The following is a 17,984-nucleotide window of genomic DNA, read 5'->3' as shown; positions in this document are numbered from 1 at the left end:
AGCCTCAGCACTTCTTCCAGGTCCCCAGGCCATTCTGCTGTGTGACTTGGGCTCAGAACTGCGGCTTCAGGGGGTTTGGAGCCCCTGAACCCTGGGAAAGCAAGAAAGAGTAATGAGGCCGGGGAAACTGAAACAGAGCCCCCCTAAACCTGGATTCCGTTTCCAAGTTCATGGTTAATCTCTCTACCCAATACCTGATTCCCTTGCTTGTCATCTCTGACCTCAGTCCCGTGCTAAGTGAACTCTAATCACCCAGTCAGATGACCCAGGTTGTTACTGTCTACTAAAATTGCTGTTGTCAGTAACACAGCCTAACAATAATGTTATTCACATATAAACTCATGTTGTGTCTCCAGGTGAGCTAACAGGCTCCCCCAAGCCATGGACCACCTGGTCAAGAGAATCATAAACCAGAGACAACCTAACCTCTGAAACTGCAATTAAGAAATGTCGCAAGATGCTGATTAACCCCAGCTTCTTTGTTCTTTCCCTTTAAAAGCACTTCTAACCCAGAGACCAAGCTGGAGTGGATCTGAGGCTTGCCACCCACTCTCTTGCTGGGAGCCCTGCAAAAAAAACCCTTACTTTGCTATAAACCCACTGTCAGGGTTTCTACTCCGCGGGCACGTGAGCCTTTGCTGGGTTACAAAACCTTGCAATTCCTGTACCTGTAGCAGGCCCAGCGCACAGGTCTGTTGACCTGTGAAGCAGCCAGGTGGGACCTTAGGGGAGGTAGTTGAGAGGGCTGCAGGGTCAGGAGTGGGGGCTTCCACCTGGGGGAGACGCCTGGTCTCAAAGAAGAAAACAGCCTGGCGCCTTGTATAGCCATCACCACTTGGGAGTATAAAATGAGGTTATTTTTCGCTTTCTCTTGGGGCCTATCCTCCAGGCCAGCTGTTCTCAACCTTGGCTGCACATTGAAATCACCTGGGCGCCCTCGAAGCCCTGGTGGGCGAGCCCGCCCCCAGGGCTGCCTATTTAAGGAGTAGGGGGCGGCCTGACGCTGGGACTCTGACGCACTTGGCCAGTGACTTGCAGCCAGGGCTCAGAACCACGGTTCTAGACTTCAATATGAGCTTCAAGGCAATTAGCCAAAAACACAGCTTGTCAGCGGCGACGAGCCACGCTGGACCGGAGCTGAAGGCACTGCTGTCTGCGGATGGGGTCCTGCTGCATCTGCGCAAACGGCCGCATTCAGGTAACGGCATTTTCCTTCTCCCTCTTTTCTCAAAACGAAAATTCCACGAGCTTCTGCCCTGGAAGAACCCACCCTAAGCATCCGTGTGCTCTCTCCTGGGGAAATGTTTGCGAACGCGGACCTCCTCGAGGTCCTCCCCCGCGTCCCGTCGCTCGCCGCCTCGGCCTCTTCACTTTGCGCTGAACACACTGGCCGTTAGGTTCCTTGAGCAGCCAGGCTCTTGGTGCCACCAGGACTTGGCCTGGGCGGTGTTTTGCCTTCATGGAATGTTCTCGCCTCTCCCACCCCCACCCCCTCTCGTCCCATCCCGCCGGGCGTGGCGGTGTTTCTCAGGGAGGCCTCCTCCCGCCTGCGTTTACTTCTATCGCACGGGTTTGTCACGATATATCATGATTCTGCTGCTGCTGACTTGTTTGTCTACTTGTTTGTCGTCTCCTTTAGGCTGACAGCCTCGTGAAGGGGAGACCGTGTCTTACTAGTTACTGTTGCACGTCAGGCTTCATCACCGTCTTCACCCATACCTTGTATTTAATAGATTTTTGTTGAATCGATGCATTAATCAAAGAGTGTGTTTGTGCGTGTAAAAATTCACTATTCTCTACATGTAAGATATATGCATTTTGTGTATGTAAGTTACAGCAACATAAAAGAAAACCTAAGTGTCTGATTCTGAACATAATTATTCAAGTCCACGAATTTGTATGCCTATTTCAGGGCCCAAACTGCACTCTTTTTTGATCACTATAACTTTATAGTAGGTTTGCTACCTACAAAATAAGTCCACCTATTTTCTTTCACAAATTTCTTGCATGTGTATGCTTCCAGGTGAATTTTAGGATCAGTTTTTCAAATTCCTGAGAAAATTTGTACTGTGATTTTTATTGGGCTTATGCCATATTTTTAGCTTATGTTTAAAGTGATTATATTTTTACAATATTGACTGTTACCATCCAATTAACATGGTTCATTTATTCTGGAACTTGCAGTCAAGTTTGACAGTATTCTTTAGGTAGGGCTTGAACATTTGGGGGTATATTTTATATATATATATATATGATGTATATTACATAATTAAGGTTTCTGTTGGTATTATAAAGGAAATATTTATCCCATTACATTCTCTAATCATTGGTGGTATATAAAAAGGCTTTTTTTTCTGTTAAAAAAAAAAAAGAGGATGTTTGTGGCTAAAAAAAAAAAAAAAGGATGTTTGTGTTAAACTTCAATACTACTAATCCCCAGTACGTGTTGTAATGGACTGTTGAGCCACTAGGTGGTGCCAAGACCTCACAAGAAAACAGCCTGCTCTGGAAAACAATCAGAACTACAATTCAGTTCAATTGTGTGTGTCCTTGGATTGGGGCAGTTTATGAGGTTACAGATCAATCAGTATTCCCTCTTTGGAAGCAGACCCCTACTCCTAAAATCCTAGTTTGAAGGCCTGTGACTTTTAAAGAGGGGCCTAGAGAAGAAACACCTTTAAATGCTCTTATCTGAAAAATGAATCCCAAGCACATTATTCCCAGTAAGTTTGCCTCCCATCACGGCTGAATTCCTCCAACGACGGGGAGCTCATTACTTCACTCAAAGATGCCATCTCCCCCTCGGCAGCATGCTGATGGGCGAACTGCCCCCTCCAGCCTCAGCTTAATCCTGTCTCCCTGCCTCCCTACTTCCATCAGCCAACACTGAGAACAGCCCTGTATTTTTAGGAAGTCAGTCATTAACCTTTCTGCTTTCTCTTCTCCAGGCTAAACTAGCCTCATTGCTTTTAGCTTTCCTTCCTTAGGTTTCCACCATCTCACAGAGGACCGTAAGTAATTTTTTGGACAAGGCATGATTTGTTCTCAGAACACCCCCGCACAGCTGCTGGAGCCTCAGGCAGGGGCTGCTGGCTTTAGGGAGCGCCTCGAACGTTCTGGGTCACTGTGGGCCCTCTCTGAAGTCTCCAGCCCTCTCCTCCCTTGCTCTGCAGGATTGAGCTGCTGCTCCTTAAGGCCTGTGCGAGCTTGGTTTTCCTCAAAAGCAGAGCCTGGCCAACTTACATGCAGGTGGTTTCTTTTAGGAAGTGACCTAAGGGGACAGGAATGTGGAGAAGGGGCAGAGGGAACTGGGGAAGAAGTGAAAGCTGAAGGAGTCAGGCAGTGTTCAGCCAGTCACCCGTGGGGGTGAGTGAGTGCATCCACCCTGCCTTGTCCACGTGAGGCCCAGGACAGGGGAATCTCTTTACCAGCTCTCATTCCTCCCAGGCATGGGCTGCCCCTGGGAGTGTTAATTTCCTGGCCCCTCCAGGTTTGCATGCGGCTTGAATAGCTGGGTCTGCTCTAGGGCATCCAGGGAGGTGGAGCTAAGGCAGGGAGCTGTCAGACACCCCTGTTCCCAGCACGTTGGTGCAGCAAGCGCTGAACAAAAGCTGCACCCAAGGGTAGGAGATGGCAGCACAGAGCACCAGGTGACTCCTGGTGCCACTTTCGAGCAGCCAAGGGGTGTGTGTGTGCGAGCATGCATGCGTGCCCATGCACTTGTATGGGGGAGGCGGGAGGTGCTTGATGAACTTTCTGGAATAAGTGCCAGCAGCTGGCGTGGAGACTCTGAAGCCAATCCTGCCAAAGTGGGGGCAGCTATGGTCCTGCCCCCACCAGCTCTCAGACTGGGTGGGTTTCTGCAGAGAACCTCTTGTGAGCCTAGCTCGGTGTGATTCTGAATATTCCCTATTGTATGCCTGCAACAATCATTAGGAAACAAGTCCCAAGACTGGCCTGGTAAGAGAATCCCCTGGGGAGACGCTCTGCTGGCTCTCCAGCTGGCTCTTCCCAGTCATTCCAGCCCAGTAGGCATCCCGCCTCCCGTCTCCTCATCCCTACCCACCTCATTTTTTTTTCTCCTGGTTCAGTGGTTCCCTTCTCAGCTTTTCCCAGGCCTGCAGCTGTTTATCTGTTTCCCCAGTAATACCGGGGAGGCTGGAGAACCGTCTTACTACTTAAAATGTGGTCCAGAGACCAGCAGCATCAGCATTAGAAATTCAGGGTCTCAGGCCTCACCCCAGACCTCCTGAAAGCGGTCTGTGCTTGAACAAGACCACCGTGCGATTTGCATACACAGGAAAGCTGCAGGGGCAGTGGACCGAGTCAGTGGTTTCTAAAGCTGGTTGTCATTGGAAGCATCTGAGGAGTTTGCTAAGAACATAAATTTCTGAGCATCTGTGGGGTGGCCCCAAAATCTGTAGTTTATGAAGCTCCCTTTGTGACTCCAGTACGGGCCGTTGGCACCATGTCTGAGAATCACCAGAGCAGGCATCTTTTGGGTTTTTTCCACTTCTGAGATTCTGATGCTCTTGCCACTCACTGGCTTTTCTCAAATGTGAATGTCACTCTTTTTGAGTGTTATGAATTAGCAGGGCCTAAGGGTGTGTGTGGGTGTGTGTGTGTGTGTGTGTCAGGCCTAGTTTCTAATTTCTGAATATTCTGGTCAGGAACTTGTTTTTCTTCCAGCATTTAATAGATGCCCCTTGAAGTAACTCTTGGGGACTTTGCCAGGCCTGGCGAGCTCCCACTGGGGACACTCTGATGGCGTTTTGCCTCAGCCCCTCAGGCATTAAGTGTTGGATGCCTTGTTTAAGATGCCAGGTCCTGACTCCTGGTATTGCTGTTGAGAGAGGGAGCCGGGGGTGTCTCCGGAGAGAGGTCAGAGTGTCTGTTTGCATTTGGTTTCATCAGGCCTCTTGGATGCCCTGAGCTGGTCCTGTCCACCTACCTCACGCCCACGCAGGCCTGAGCGGCCTTTGAGAAGCAGCTCCAGCCCCTTGCCCGGGGCGCCTTGGCTGGGGCCTCTGTGGTGGCACCTCATGTGCAGAGGACCTCGGCCAGCGTGGCACTAACTGGCCCCAGAGCACAGGACACTGAGCTGGGAGGATTCCTTTACGTGTCACGAATTGTTTTCTGCTCCTGAGTGGCCCCAGCAGGTCTACCCCTTTGGAACGGAGAGGAGAGAAGGTAGGGATTGTTCTGAACCCAGGGCAGACTTTGGCTTCCCCGAAACCTTGCTTTTCATTCAACTGAACACACTGGGGGTAGGGTACCCCCCTCGGAGAAGCAGGTGGCAGGCAGGGGGAAGCCGGCCTTCAGCACAGGGTGAGCGAGGGCTGGGGTCTGGGGTTTGTTTTTCCTGGACCAACATTACCACAGGGGGCTCTGTCCACCCCACCCTCCCAGAGTTTGGAGGTGAGGGTGGCCGTGGGCTGGGTGTCCACCATGTTCACAGCCTGAATCAGTAGACGCCTCCCCAAGTCTGACAGGGCCTGGAGAGAGGAAAGGGGGAGCAGTGATCATGCTGGGCTCTGGCCTCCCCTGTCTTCGTCACCAGTGATTCCTCAGCCTGGATCTCCCTGTGGTGTGAAAAAAATGAACTTGACCAGTGCAGCCTTTGGGATGGCTTTTCGGTGTTCAGCTGTCATCAGCAATAACAAAGGGGGCACTGACTGAGTGCTCGCTGCCCACCAGGCTCTGTGTGCAATATTCCAGTTAATATTTACAACCACACTCTTATCATTGTCTCCATTTTACAGACAAGGAAACTGAGGTTTAGAGAGGCTCAGTAATTTGCTGGAAAGACCCAGGTTCGAGATCTGGCTCTAAGTCAGCCAACTGGGAGCCTGAGCTCAGCTGCACGCCACGTTGTGCTGCCCCCGTCCTTCACCCATGTGGGCCACCAGGGACGTGGCTGTTCTGTGCAGGCACCGGAGGGTCAGACAGAAACGGACGTGAATCAAGCGTAGGTGTGGGCTTGTCCTTAAGCCATTCAAGGTCGACAATGGACTCCCTTGGTGCCACGTGAGCGTGTTTAAGAATTTCTTGGTCTGGCACAGGGATCCGGTCTTTCTCATCCTGATGATTTCCTGGGAAAGATGGCCCTGGAGCCCCAATAAACGTATTTCATTTGCTTTTCTCTCTCATTTTGTCCCAGTAGGCCGCTGTTATTTACGAGTCAACCACCACCCAAGCCATTCATCTTGCCATCAATAGGCATTTCTGAAATGCCCGTGATTTCGTCTCCCAGTTGGCCGCTCATGTTTAAAACATCAGCCAAAAGCAAAGCCATAAAAAAATACAGCCACCCTTCCACCCAGAAAGGAGTGGGTACCCCGCACAGCATTCTCCTTCTGAACCCAGAGCGCTCGGCTTGAAGCCCTCGCCTCTCCTCCCACTCTGCCCAGTCTTCAAAGCCTTGGCTCATTTAATTCTTTTCATCCTGCCCATGAGTCCGAGGGCCTGGCCCCCTCTGCCTGCATCACTCTGAGCCCGGCCAGTTGGGTGGGTCTCTTTAGGTGCAGCTCTTACGCCCAGTGAGGATGAAATGTTAATCTCCTGTTCATGAGATTGAGTTAAGAATTCTTCTTTCCATCTGTCGCCCTCCCAGGCCAGAGTTCTGTGTCCTGTCTTCCTCCTACCTGAGGTCTCTGAGGACCAGCGGGGATACCCCCTTTCCCTCCGTGGACGTGTGCAGGGCCTTTGCATGGCAGTTGGGTGACAGGTTGGGCGCTTAAAGGCCCTGGGCAGGTCACTTAAGAAATCTGATCCTGTGTTCTTGTCAACAAAATGGATGTAATACTAATGTCCACCTCCCCATCTTGAAGCGAGACTCGAGTGGAGGAACGGAAGCACAGGGGCTCCGGGTTTACATGGTCGAGCACTTGCCATGCGCCACTCAGGGAGCCTTAGCTTGTTTCCTGCGGCTTGTCTTTTAATCCTCCCAGCAATTCTGTGAGTTATAGAAATCTGCATTTTATAGACAGGGAAACCGAGGCTCAGTGAGGGGAGGCAGTGCCCGCGTCACACAGCTAGTTGGGATCAAACCCATATCTGCCCGTGTCCTTAACTGGGTTGTCAGTGACCTCCCCTTTAACAGATTCTTGGCAAACAGGGGCTTAAGGTATTAAGGGCCAAAATAACCGTGGTCAAAGCATTGCCTGTCCGTTCGCAGAGACTTCATAGGGGAAGAGGGGGCGCTGAGGATGACCAGCGCGGGATCCCTGTTTCCCTCAAAACTCGGGATGAGAGGAGGATCATACTGGCAAGAGGGAGGGCTCCGTTTGCTCCCAGTAGGTGCAGTTCCCCAGCCTGGCCGCGGGGTGGCGCCATGGACCGCCACAGGCGCTCCTGCAGGCGGAGCCTAGTTCAGCCCCGGGACGTCGCGCTTGGAGGGATGGAGGGGTTTCAGGGATTCAGGAACGCGATCCTTGAGGGGTTTGTTCAGTCTTGTTGTTCAGTGCTGCAGCCCGGGAACTGGATGAGGTTTACGTTCCCTTTGATTCCTTTGGAGGCGCTCTGGCCAGGGAGCAGGCCGTAGGCTTGGGGGAGCCCAGCGGCATGTATGACCAGGTCTGTCCCTGGCCCGTGGGAACCTGGGGAGGCCGACGCCGATACTGCTGCTCCCTTCGAGATGAATACGAAGAAAGCAGGACAGTTCTTCATGGCCTTAAAAACAAACAAACTTGTATTTTCTTTACCACAAACAAATGAGAATTTCATGCTTTCCTCTCTCCCTCTGCCCCCTATCCCTGCCTGCTCACTGGGAGTGACCCACCCCCATATGAAGTAGTCTGAGGGTCGTAGAGCTAAGATGAATGTCCTAAAGACCAGTGAAGGGCCCCTCTTGCTAAGCACATCCTGCAGTCAGTACCGACCCCCCATCTCACCTGGGGCAAACCTTGGCCTCATCTAACCCATCTACCCTTTTTGGGTCAACTTCCCTGAATCCTCCAGAATTAACCACTCCCTCCTGCGTATTGTGTACCCTCCAGTCATTGGACGTTTGCCACGTTATGTAATAACCTGCCTGTTTACAGGGCTCTCCTGCTAGACTGAAATGTCCCTGACTCCCCAGCCCCCAGCACAGTGCCAGCAAGTAGAGTGTGCACTTTAGGCACTTGTTCAATTTAACTGAGTTACCTGAGAGAGAGAGTATGTGGGATTTTACCTGCTTCAGGCCTCGCAACAGCCTGTGCACTTGGTGTTATCTGCGCTGTTTTCCATATGAGGCAGCACTAGTTGCTGCAGCAGGAAGTGTGAGATCGCAATGCCTAACGCACCGGAAGTCAGAGCTCACATTCACCTCCGGGCTGTTTCATCTAGAAATAATCTGTTTTAGTCTGCTCTGGCTGCTGTAACAAAATGCCACAGACTGAGTGGCTTTAACAATAGACAGTTACCTCTCACAGTTCTGGAGGGTGGGAAGGCCAGGGTCAGGGTGCCAGATTTGGTTCCTGGTGAGGACTCACTTCCTGACTTGCAGGTGGCTGCCTTCTTGCTGTGTCCTCACTTGGTGGAGAGACAGAGACAGCGAGAGACGGAGAGAAAAGAGAGAGAGAGAGAATGCTTTGGTTCCTTCTCTTATAAGGACACTAATCCCATCATGGGGGGCCCTACTCTCATGACCCCAGCTAAGCCTAAATATCCACCAAAGGCTCCACCTCCAAATACCATCACACTGAGGGTTAGGGCTTCAACACAGGAACCTGGGGAGAACACAAGCATTCAGTTAGAAACAGCTGCCGCTACACCGGCACACAGGCTGCCCTAGCCCAGAAGTCACTCTCGTTTGCAGTTCATTGGCCAGGGCCAGCATGTGGCCCCAACACAGAGGCAGGGGGAGCTGGGAAAGCATGGAGCACATGCTCAAAGGGTTGCGCAACCACCAACACGGGTGCTCACACAGCCATCCGCACATATGCACGCGTGTCCACCTACACGTGCGCATACAGGAGTGTGCACACCTATGAATCGTGCTCCAACACAGGCACTAAATGTGAGCCCACCCTAGCAGACACAGAGCCTGCAGAGCATCATGTGTCTGAGAAGCAGAGAGCACGTGTAAAAGAATCTGCATGCTGGGAAATGAAAAAGGCCTGTGCTTCTTAAGCTATTTTCCCCACCATTATTTAGCAAAGTGTTATGCTTAGGACTAGGGGAAAAAATAATGTTCTGGGAGAAAATCTTGCAGAGCAGCAGGCGAAAGCAAGGATGACACAGAGATGATAATGTTCTCTCTGTTTCTGAGGATAATAGAGTTCTGGAGACAAGCCGTTCCGGGCGGTTTACTGAGGCAGCAGCAAGACGTCATTGCTGCAAGATTTAGCTTGAGTCCCAGAGACAATTGTTTTATTTCTTATAACTCTTTTGCATAAATATAGAAACAGGAGAGGCAGGAGGGGGCGACTGCACCTACTCCCCGCGGCTTTGTGCTGCGCCTGCCTTGTGGGTGTTGATGGCTGACTCGGAGGTTAAAAAACGACTTCAGGGAGGTTATCTGATGACATTTTGACATGACTGGAGACTGGAGGTGACATGTCTTTGTGGGAATTAAAATATTTGGGCCAATTATAACAATAAACATGCCTTAAAGGGGAAAAAAGAAAAAAGCGAAGGTTTTAAGCCCTCAGTGTTGATTGATCTCTTTCCCCCGCTCTTGGGGGAGGCTTGAAGTTAGTGTGTGGGACACAAAGGCATTCCTTCACCCCGGCATTCCTGGCCCTGCTCAGGCGATAATGAGAGTCCCTGAGAGCTTTGCATTTCACACCCACAATTCAGTCCAGTTTGATAAACATTCCTGGAGTGACAGCTGGGTGTCCGGCACGGCCCTGGGCACTCAGAACACAATGTTCCCTTGGTTTCTGCCTGCAGGGAGCTTGCAGTCTGGTGAAAATGAGAACACACGCGCTCTAGTAACTGGAAGACAGGGGAAGGTGGGAGACCCTGTGGAGGGGTGTGTGTGAGGGGGGCGCATAGGGAATGGCTGCTGGAATCTTCACACTTGCCCTTGGATCTCGGTACCACTTAGCTGCCTGGCGTGGGAGGAGCACAGACTGAGGCACAGAGGGGCTTGTGTGTGGCGGACCCCTGCTGAGGAGTGCGGGGAGGGGGGGAGGCTGGGGCGGGGTCTGGAGCCACGTCACGGCCAAGGCCGCGCTGCGCCTGTGACCCTTGACTTCCCTTGGCCGCCGGAAGCCCCGCGCCAGCTGAGAAAGCTGTGTCTTACAGCGGGGCCCTGGCTGATGGGAGCGCGGAGGGTCAGAGGTGACGCAGCAGTTTGGAGAGGAGGGCATGGCTCAGGAACAAGCGCTTGTCCCCGCGGGGTCTGCCCTCAGCTGCCTGGGTGAGGAAACCAGGACCCTAGCAGCGGCCGGCACTGCTGCTCACTGTACTGTCCGTGTCTGCCTTGTGCCAGGAATCACCCCAGGTGCTTTCCATGTGGAGCCTAGGGTTGGGGAGCCCGGACTGACAGTCCTGCTCACCTCTCTGGCAAGTTTCTTGACTTCTTCAGTCTCAGTTTCCGTATCTGTGTAGTACAGCAAGTGATGGCAAATACTGGTTGGGCACGTCCCGTAAGTCAGGCAGGTAGTTTCTGAACTGGGCTGTTCGCCATGAAGCTGTCCTGCCTCGTGCCCCCCTGCTGGAGTGTGAGGAGGGTTGAGGGAGAGAATGAAGGTCAAAGATTTAGCACCTGGCACACACACAGGACTCCTCAGTGTCCATGACTGTTGTGGACTGAATGTTTGTGGCCCTTCTCCTGCTACCCCCCAATTGCTGTGTTGAAGCCCTAATCCCTCAATATGATGGATTTGGAGACGGGGCCTTTGGGAGTTAATTAGTGTTAGATGAGGTCATGAGGGTGGGGCCCTTATGATGGGATTCTTGCCCTTCTAAACAGAGACACCCAAGAGCTTGCTTGCACTCTCTCCACTCTCACATGAAGGAGGTCACATGAGCACATAGCAAGATGGTGACCACCTACACGCCAAGGGAAGGGGCCTTAGAATGAAACCTACCTCACTGACATCCTCATCTCAGACTTCCCAGCCTCCAGAACTGTGAGAAAGGAGTATCTATTCTAGCCACCCAGTCTGTGGTATTTTGTGACAGCAGCCCAACGCAACTGAGATGGTTACCCAGCTCAATCCTTGGGTCCCTAAGTCAGTAATCATTAGACCCACATTCCAGATGAAAGACTGAGGCAGAGGAGGTTTAAGCAGTGAGATCTGCACAACACAGCTACACAAGCTCCAATTTTAACTCAAACATGGAAACAGAGGCCCTTGCACCCCAACTCTGGGAGATGACTTGATGTCACAAAAGATAGTGTAGAGATTGGCTTCCAAGAGAGCTCCCAATGACCCTCACCTCTGGGTATGCACACCTCATGTAGCTTTGAGTCAGGGATGGCCTGTGTGATGGATAAACAACAATAGAAGTGACAGTGAGTGACTTCCAAGGCTGTGTCAAAAAGGCATTGTAGCTTCTGCTTTGGTCCGTGGATCATTTGCTCTGGAGCAAGCCAGGAGGAGATTCATGCAGTCCCATGGAGAGACCTGTGTGGGCAGGACAGAGGCCCCAGGCTAACAATTTGCCAGTCGTATGTGAACTCCTTTGGGAGTGGATCCTCCTATCACAGCCAAGCCTTTGGATAAATGCAGCCCTAATGGGACTTCATGAGAGGCTCTGAGCCATAATTGTCCAGCCAGGCTATGCCTAAATTCCTGACTCACAGAAATGATGTGAGATAATCAATGGTTATTGGTGTTTAAGTCTCGAAGTTTTAGAATGATTTGTTATGCAGCAGTAGCTAATGAATACAGACATGACTCATGGTAGAATTTCAGACCTTAAGACCTTTCTGGGACTGAGCTGCCCACTCCAGGAGCAAGGCTGATGCTGTGTGGTCTGGGAGCATGTTAAAATCATGTTGCTGCCACATGTGTTCCACACTGCGGGCCGCCCGCCCGCCCTCCCCTGCACAGCCTCAGTGTTGCTCCATGTTCCCACGCCTGGATGTCGCCTGTGTTCCATGGTGGCTGCCCTGGCATTCAGCACCACCAGCACGTCAGCTCTGCTTGCTGTTAGCATCTTGCCTCGGCCGTGGGCCGGCTGGTTTGTGTGAGGACCACGAGGCAGCAGAGGGTTTTCCTCCTGAGTGTCTCAGAGTCTTGGTCATGAGCCATGACTGTTTTGGAATAAAAGACGGAGATCAGTGGGATTTTTGGCTTGGGATCTGGAGGGCAGGGCTGCAAATGCTGACACATTTTTAAACATCTTACAAGTGAGATGAGCTTGTGTTGCTCCTCAGTTGTTCTAAGCATAAGGATCTGCTCAACCGGACAGGTGGGCCATTAGGGGCGGTGGCCGTGTGACATTTCTCCCTTTTTCTCTTTTGTTCCTTTATTCATTCAACAGTGACTTGTAGGGCATTGTGGTGAGTGCTGTCGGGGAACAAAACAGGTCACAATCCCTGCCCTCAGGGAGCTCACATGCTTGTTGGCGCTCACCTATCTGAGTGTCACAGCCAGAAGCCAGGACCTTCCCGCCTCTCCCTCATCTTTCGTTTGCCCAATATGAACTCCATTCCTCTTTTTGAGACAGAAAGACCTGGGTCTGTTGGGGGTGGAAGTGGTGGCGAGCTGTCCGAAGGCCCGGGCCGGCTAGCCAGACACCCCGGGAGCTCACACTTGGCGTTGGCATCACTGCCTCCTGAGATCCTGTCCATTCTCTTCTCCGCTTGTCCCATCACATGTCCCCATGACTGGTTTGCAGCTCCTGAGAGGTGACCACTGGGTCCTGTTCTCCTCTGTGGGTCTGTCTTGTTTCTTCAGCTCCTACCAGAGTGTTGGTCCCTGGTGGACCTTCAACTTAATGCTTAATCCCAGAGTCACGTAATAGGTGCTTGGTTGCTTCTGGATATAGCCTGAGACAAATCCATCAGCTGACCTCAGACCCGCTGGGCACTCTCTCTGTGTGCTTGTGATTTGCACACGTGACGCACTGTGTGGATGCCGATGACCACATGGTCGCTGTGTCCCTTTCCTAAGCAATTTTCAAGCTGGGCTGTTGTCCTCGCAGCTCTGGTCTCTTTGCCATTGTTTTTTCCATCTTTATTCCTTGGACCTCATCTGAGATAAATCTTCAAGCTCTCCACCCTGCCTTGAGCTGGTCTGTGACTCACAAAGTCCCATCTTTGAGAACAAACAGGACATCCCCGCTCTCCCACCTCTGCCCTCCACGACCCAGCACTCTCCCCAGCAATGGTGGACCTTAACTGTAGCGATGGGTCAGGGTTTGGTCCTGGGTTGGCGATGTTATTGAAAACAGATTTAATAATATTCCAAACAGTGAATCCCTTTGTCCCATAATAGTTCATTATAGTCATAAAGCTAAATGGGACTGTGAGGGGTCAACTAATCTCTGCTTTTAAAAGGCATGACCACACCTACGTCATTCCAGACAGAAGGAATTATCTTTTATTTGTTGTTATGTTTCAAAGACCTCCAGAGAGAGCTCAGCCTCCTTTGGAAAATCTCTCTGGTGATACAGTATTCCCTAGGCCAGGTCGAGCCCAGTGTGTGCGTGTGCATGTGCTGTGCGCCCTCCAGGGTTTCTGGGACCGTTCCTGCGCCCGCCACGTGCCCTCCGTCCCCTTCTGCAGGCACAGGGTCTGGGGCAGTTACAGCAGCAGAGCGTACAGAACAGAGGAGGTGGGAGCAGTTGGGTGTGTGAAAAGGCTGCAAGCTTTGGTGCCTGGATTCAGCTCCACCCACCACTGACTCGCTCTGGGACCTAAGGTGAGGCTGATTAGAATCCCTGAGCCTCGGTGTGAGGCTTGGAAGTAATATACGTAAAGTGCCTCAGCCATAGTAGCAGCTTCATAAAGTATCTGCTAATATTGGGGATAGAGAAAAACGGTGCCTGGGTGAGGCAGTGAGTACATCTGGACTTGAGAGTCTCCCGAGGACGAAATGTGTGGTCTGCGTGGGCACACTCCCATCAGGAGTGAATCCTCCCGGTGTGTGGGGGGCTCTGCCGCTCACAGCACAGGGCTCCCAGGAAATCCCAGGGTCACCCGCTGAGCTGGGAGGGGTGCTAGTCCCTCAGGCATCCCAGATACTTCCAGCTGACCGGTCAGTGCATTCGCACCCCAGGTGGTGGAGAGTGTGGGCACACGCCTGTGGGTTCCATTGGGGGTGAGGCACGTTGCCTGACGTGATGAGAAGCAACCTGTCCTTGGGCTGTTGGTTTCCATGGCAGCACAGGGAAGAGCAGCCAAGCAACCAGGCAGTTAATGTTTGAAGAAAAAAAAAGCATGATTTGGGAACCTAGTGATGGTCATAGCTCTGGGTATGCAGAATACAGAGATTCATTTATGTAAAAAATGTTTATTGAGCATCTACCATGGACCGGCCACCTGGGATACGTCAGTGAGCAAAACAGACGGAGATCCTTGTTCTTGGGGAGCTCACATTGTGGCAAATGGGGGCAGAGAGGCAGACAATGAACAATGAGCATGCTAAATACATAAAATATGCAGCATTTTAGGAGGCGAGCCATGGTGTGGAGAGAAAGAGGGAACGGGGACTAAGAGTGCTGGGTGGAAGTGGGATGGGTTGCAGTATTAAGTAAAGTGGTCAGGGTAGGAAGTAACATTTGAGCAAAGACTTGAGAAGTTTCAGGGATTAGCCTGGCAGAGAGAACAGCATGTGTAAAGGCCCTGAGGCAGGAGTGTGCATGGTGTGTTCAAGGAGCAGAGGGGAGGCAGGGGGTGGTGCTCAGGGCAAAGAGGGTTGTGGACATGAAACCACATCAGGTCATCTGACTTGGGCTTTTCTATTGAATGACCAGTTAGCCTATGGCGATAATCCAGTGGGGGATGGTGGTGGTGGCAGTGGAGGTAGAGAGGAATCTAGGGCAAGTCCTGTTCCACAAAGAGTTGCAGTTGAATACCCGAAATCGGATGAGCATGCAGATGACTGACTCAAAGTGGAATAACCTAAGAGCTGGACCCCTACAAAAATAAAAAAATAATAAAATAAAACAAAACGCAGAAGGGAATCTAAGGAGGAAGGAGCATGAAGTCATAAAAGTCTTCAAGCATTAGGGATGGGCTTTGAAGGATGGATAGATTCCACCTAGGGGCAGGGAGGACAATTAAGACAGGGGCTGCATCTGAGCAGAGCGTGAAGGTGGGAAGGTAGGGACAGAAGCAGGCCTTTTTGCACCTGTCCTCTCTCTCCTGCCTCCCCTGGCCTGCAGCCCCCAGCCGAGCATGCAGTGCATCAGAGGGAGTGGAGACAATGGGCCAGGCCAGTGGGGAAGCTGGGGCGGTGTTTCAGGTGGGACGGAAGGAGGACCTAAAACAAGGGCTGCACTGGGGGTGTGGGAAGAAGGGGAAGGTGGGATGCTGGGGAGATGAGCCACGTGACTGTTCAGTGACTGGCTGTCGGCCAAGGTTGGAGTCGGAGATGGCCCTGAGGCTCAGCCGCGTATAGGGGTACAGGCATGCCACTAACAGGAGCAGTTGGTGGCAGGCATGGAGACGAAAAGAGGAGAAGAGAGAGGCAGTGACTCTGCCTTTGAGCATACGGAGATGTCTGTGGGGCCGTGGTCAAGCGGGGGTTGAAATGCTGGTCAGGGTGTTGTGGCCACACTTGGCTCTGTTGATTTGCACTGATCTGTTTCCTGGAGGCTCACAGGGTCAGGGGCAAGACTGCAGGGTTAGGCTGGGGAAAGATACAGGAGCCAAGTGAAACCAAATGGCTGGACCTACGGCCAGAAGCAGGCTTCCGGCAGACGCTGGGTGGCGTCACTGGCACCTTTACAACTGAATGTTGGATGCCACCACTGCTGGTGGCAAAAGAAGACATTTTCAACCAGTCCATGCTCCAGACTCAATGTTCTGGGAGGAAGTGTCAGCTGCCAAGGGCTGGGGAAGGGGGGTCTTGTCTTTCAGCTTTCACAGTGGACGTGTGGGAAGGTCTGCTCCCCAGCAGGGTTCTTGTCATGGTCAGTTCCCCAAAACACAGCACGTGGACACCTGCTGGGAGCTGACGGGGACAGGGGTCCCTGTGTGAGTCTGCTAAGGCTGTCGTAACCGAGGACCATGAGCCGGGGGACATCCAGACTGAAATGTATTGTCTCACAGTTCTGGAGTCTAGACATCCAAGGTCCAGTGTGGGCAGAGTTGGCTGCTTCCAAGGGCTGTGAGGCAGCCTCGCTCCTGGCTCTCGGCGGCCTCAGGCATTGGCTGGCTTGTGGATGGTCCCTCCCTGTGGATTCACGCTGTCTTCCCTCTGTGCATCTCTCTGTGTCTACATTTCCTGTTTGCATAAGGACACCGGTCATATTGGATCAGGGCCCACCCTAATGACCTCCTTTTTTACTCGACTACCTCTGTCAAGACCCTATTGCCAAAGAAAGTCCCATTCGGAGGTAGTGGGGCTGAGGACTGGAATGTATTTTTTTGAGGGGGGGCACACTTCAGCCCATGACAGTCCCCTCCAGTAGCCTGTGGTTTGGCTTTTTGTAACTTCGATTCACTTCTCTTCCTCGCAAGAACAGGATGGTTTTCATCCTGATGGTTTTAGAAAGATATTTGTGTAATTGTCAAATTGTAAAATTATGGAAATGAAATCAATCTGCTTTGCTGTTTCAGTCATTCATAAAAATCAGTTAACAAGCTCCGGTTTGCTCTCAGCAGTGTCTGTTGATAGGTTGTAGATGCGACATGATGCTCGCGGAGTGTCCCGGGCCACAGGAGAAATGTTTTTTCCATTAACTTTACTGTTGCCGGGAAAGTGTGGCTGTTCTCACTGCTTCTGGGCGGAGAAAACACGTTCAGCTCGAGGGCCGTGACGAGGGGCCGAACGCCAGTTTGCAGCAGAGACCTGTCGCCCCCAGCCCACTAGGGGCGGCTGCTTCACCGGGGAGACCTTCTCCCCACACATTTGACGTCCGTGTGGTTTTTCAGAAAGGATGCTAAGTCGCACCCACGTTAGGCCTGACGTCTGGGCGCTTCTGCTCAGCCTCACGAGCCTTCAAGCCTTCTCTGTCTTGTCACCCGGATCTTTGCTGTCGAGTCCATCCTCTTGTGTGCGTTTTTCTGCAGGAGGATATGAGGCCTTGGTGGTGCCAGGCCCCAGTCCCCTCTCTCCGCCGCCGTCTCTTCACATGTGTGTCATCTGTATTTCCTCCTCCGTCTTCCCTTAAGGCCCAGCAGGCCAGGAATAACGAGCTTTGCTTTACAAACTGGAAAACAGGGTGGTCAGAGGCAGACACGCGCCCAGCAATGGGTCTCCCTCAAAACAGGGAAAGAGAAGGGAGATTTGGAAATTAACCAGGCAGACCCCCCTCCCCAGACAAACCTACATGCAATAGAAGGAAGAGAAGCAGAAACGTGGAAGGAAAAAGCCTCACTTTCGGTGTCTTTGGAGGGAGGGGTCTCTCAGTACAGATGTCAGGCGAGGCCCCCGGCCGTGCTGAGTGAACAGGAAACGCCAGGAACCTGTTTTTATCTGGAGCTGCCTTTCTTTCCCTCATTTCAGTGGAAAACGAGTCTGCATTCCACAGACCCCGGAGTGAACAGCGACTGCAAGTGGAGGCAGCACCGAAGCTGTGGTTCCTCCGCGGAGGTTTGGCCCCGGCTCCCCTCTGCACGGACCTTGGAAGGCTCAGCTGGGCTGGAAGCAGGTGGTTTGCTTTAGAAAAGACCCGCGAGAGGCGAGGGAGAGTGCCTGCACCCCGGGTGACAGATTTCTGTCCCCCTCTGCAGACGCCTGCTTCCTGCTTCCCGATAGCGCTGAGAGGGGGTCAGCCCTGCTCCTGGCCCCAAGCTGGTCTCCGACATCCACGCTAAGGGGAGAAGATGGCTGTGGCCACCAGGCCTGAAAGGATGCCCCAACCGCTCCTGGAGGCCGAGCAATCTTGGCCTGGGGGTGTGGGGAGAGACAAGGGTGGGGTGGGGTGCACTG

This window comes from Camelus dromedarius, chromosome 20 (genome assembly GCF_036321535.1).
Source record: "Camelus dromedarius isolate mCamDro1 chromosome 20, mCamDro1.pat, whole genome shotgun sequence".
Classification (NCBI taxonomy): domain Eukaryota; kingdom Metazoa; phylum Chordata; class Mammalia; order Artiodactyla; family Camelidae; genus Camelus; species Camelus dromedarius.
This window is presented reverse-complemented; position numbering follows the sequence as displayed.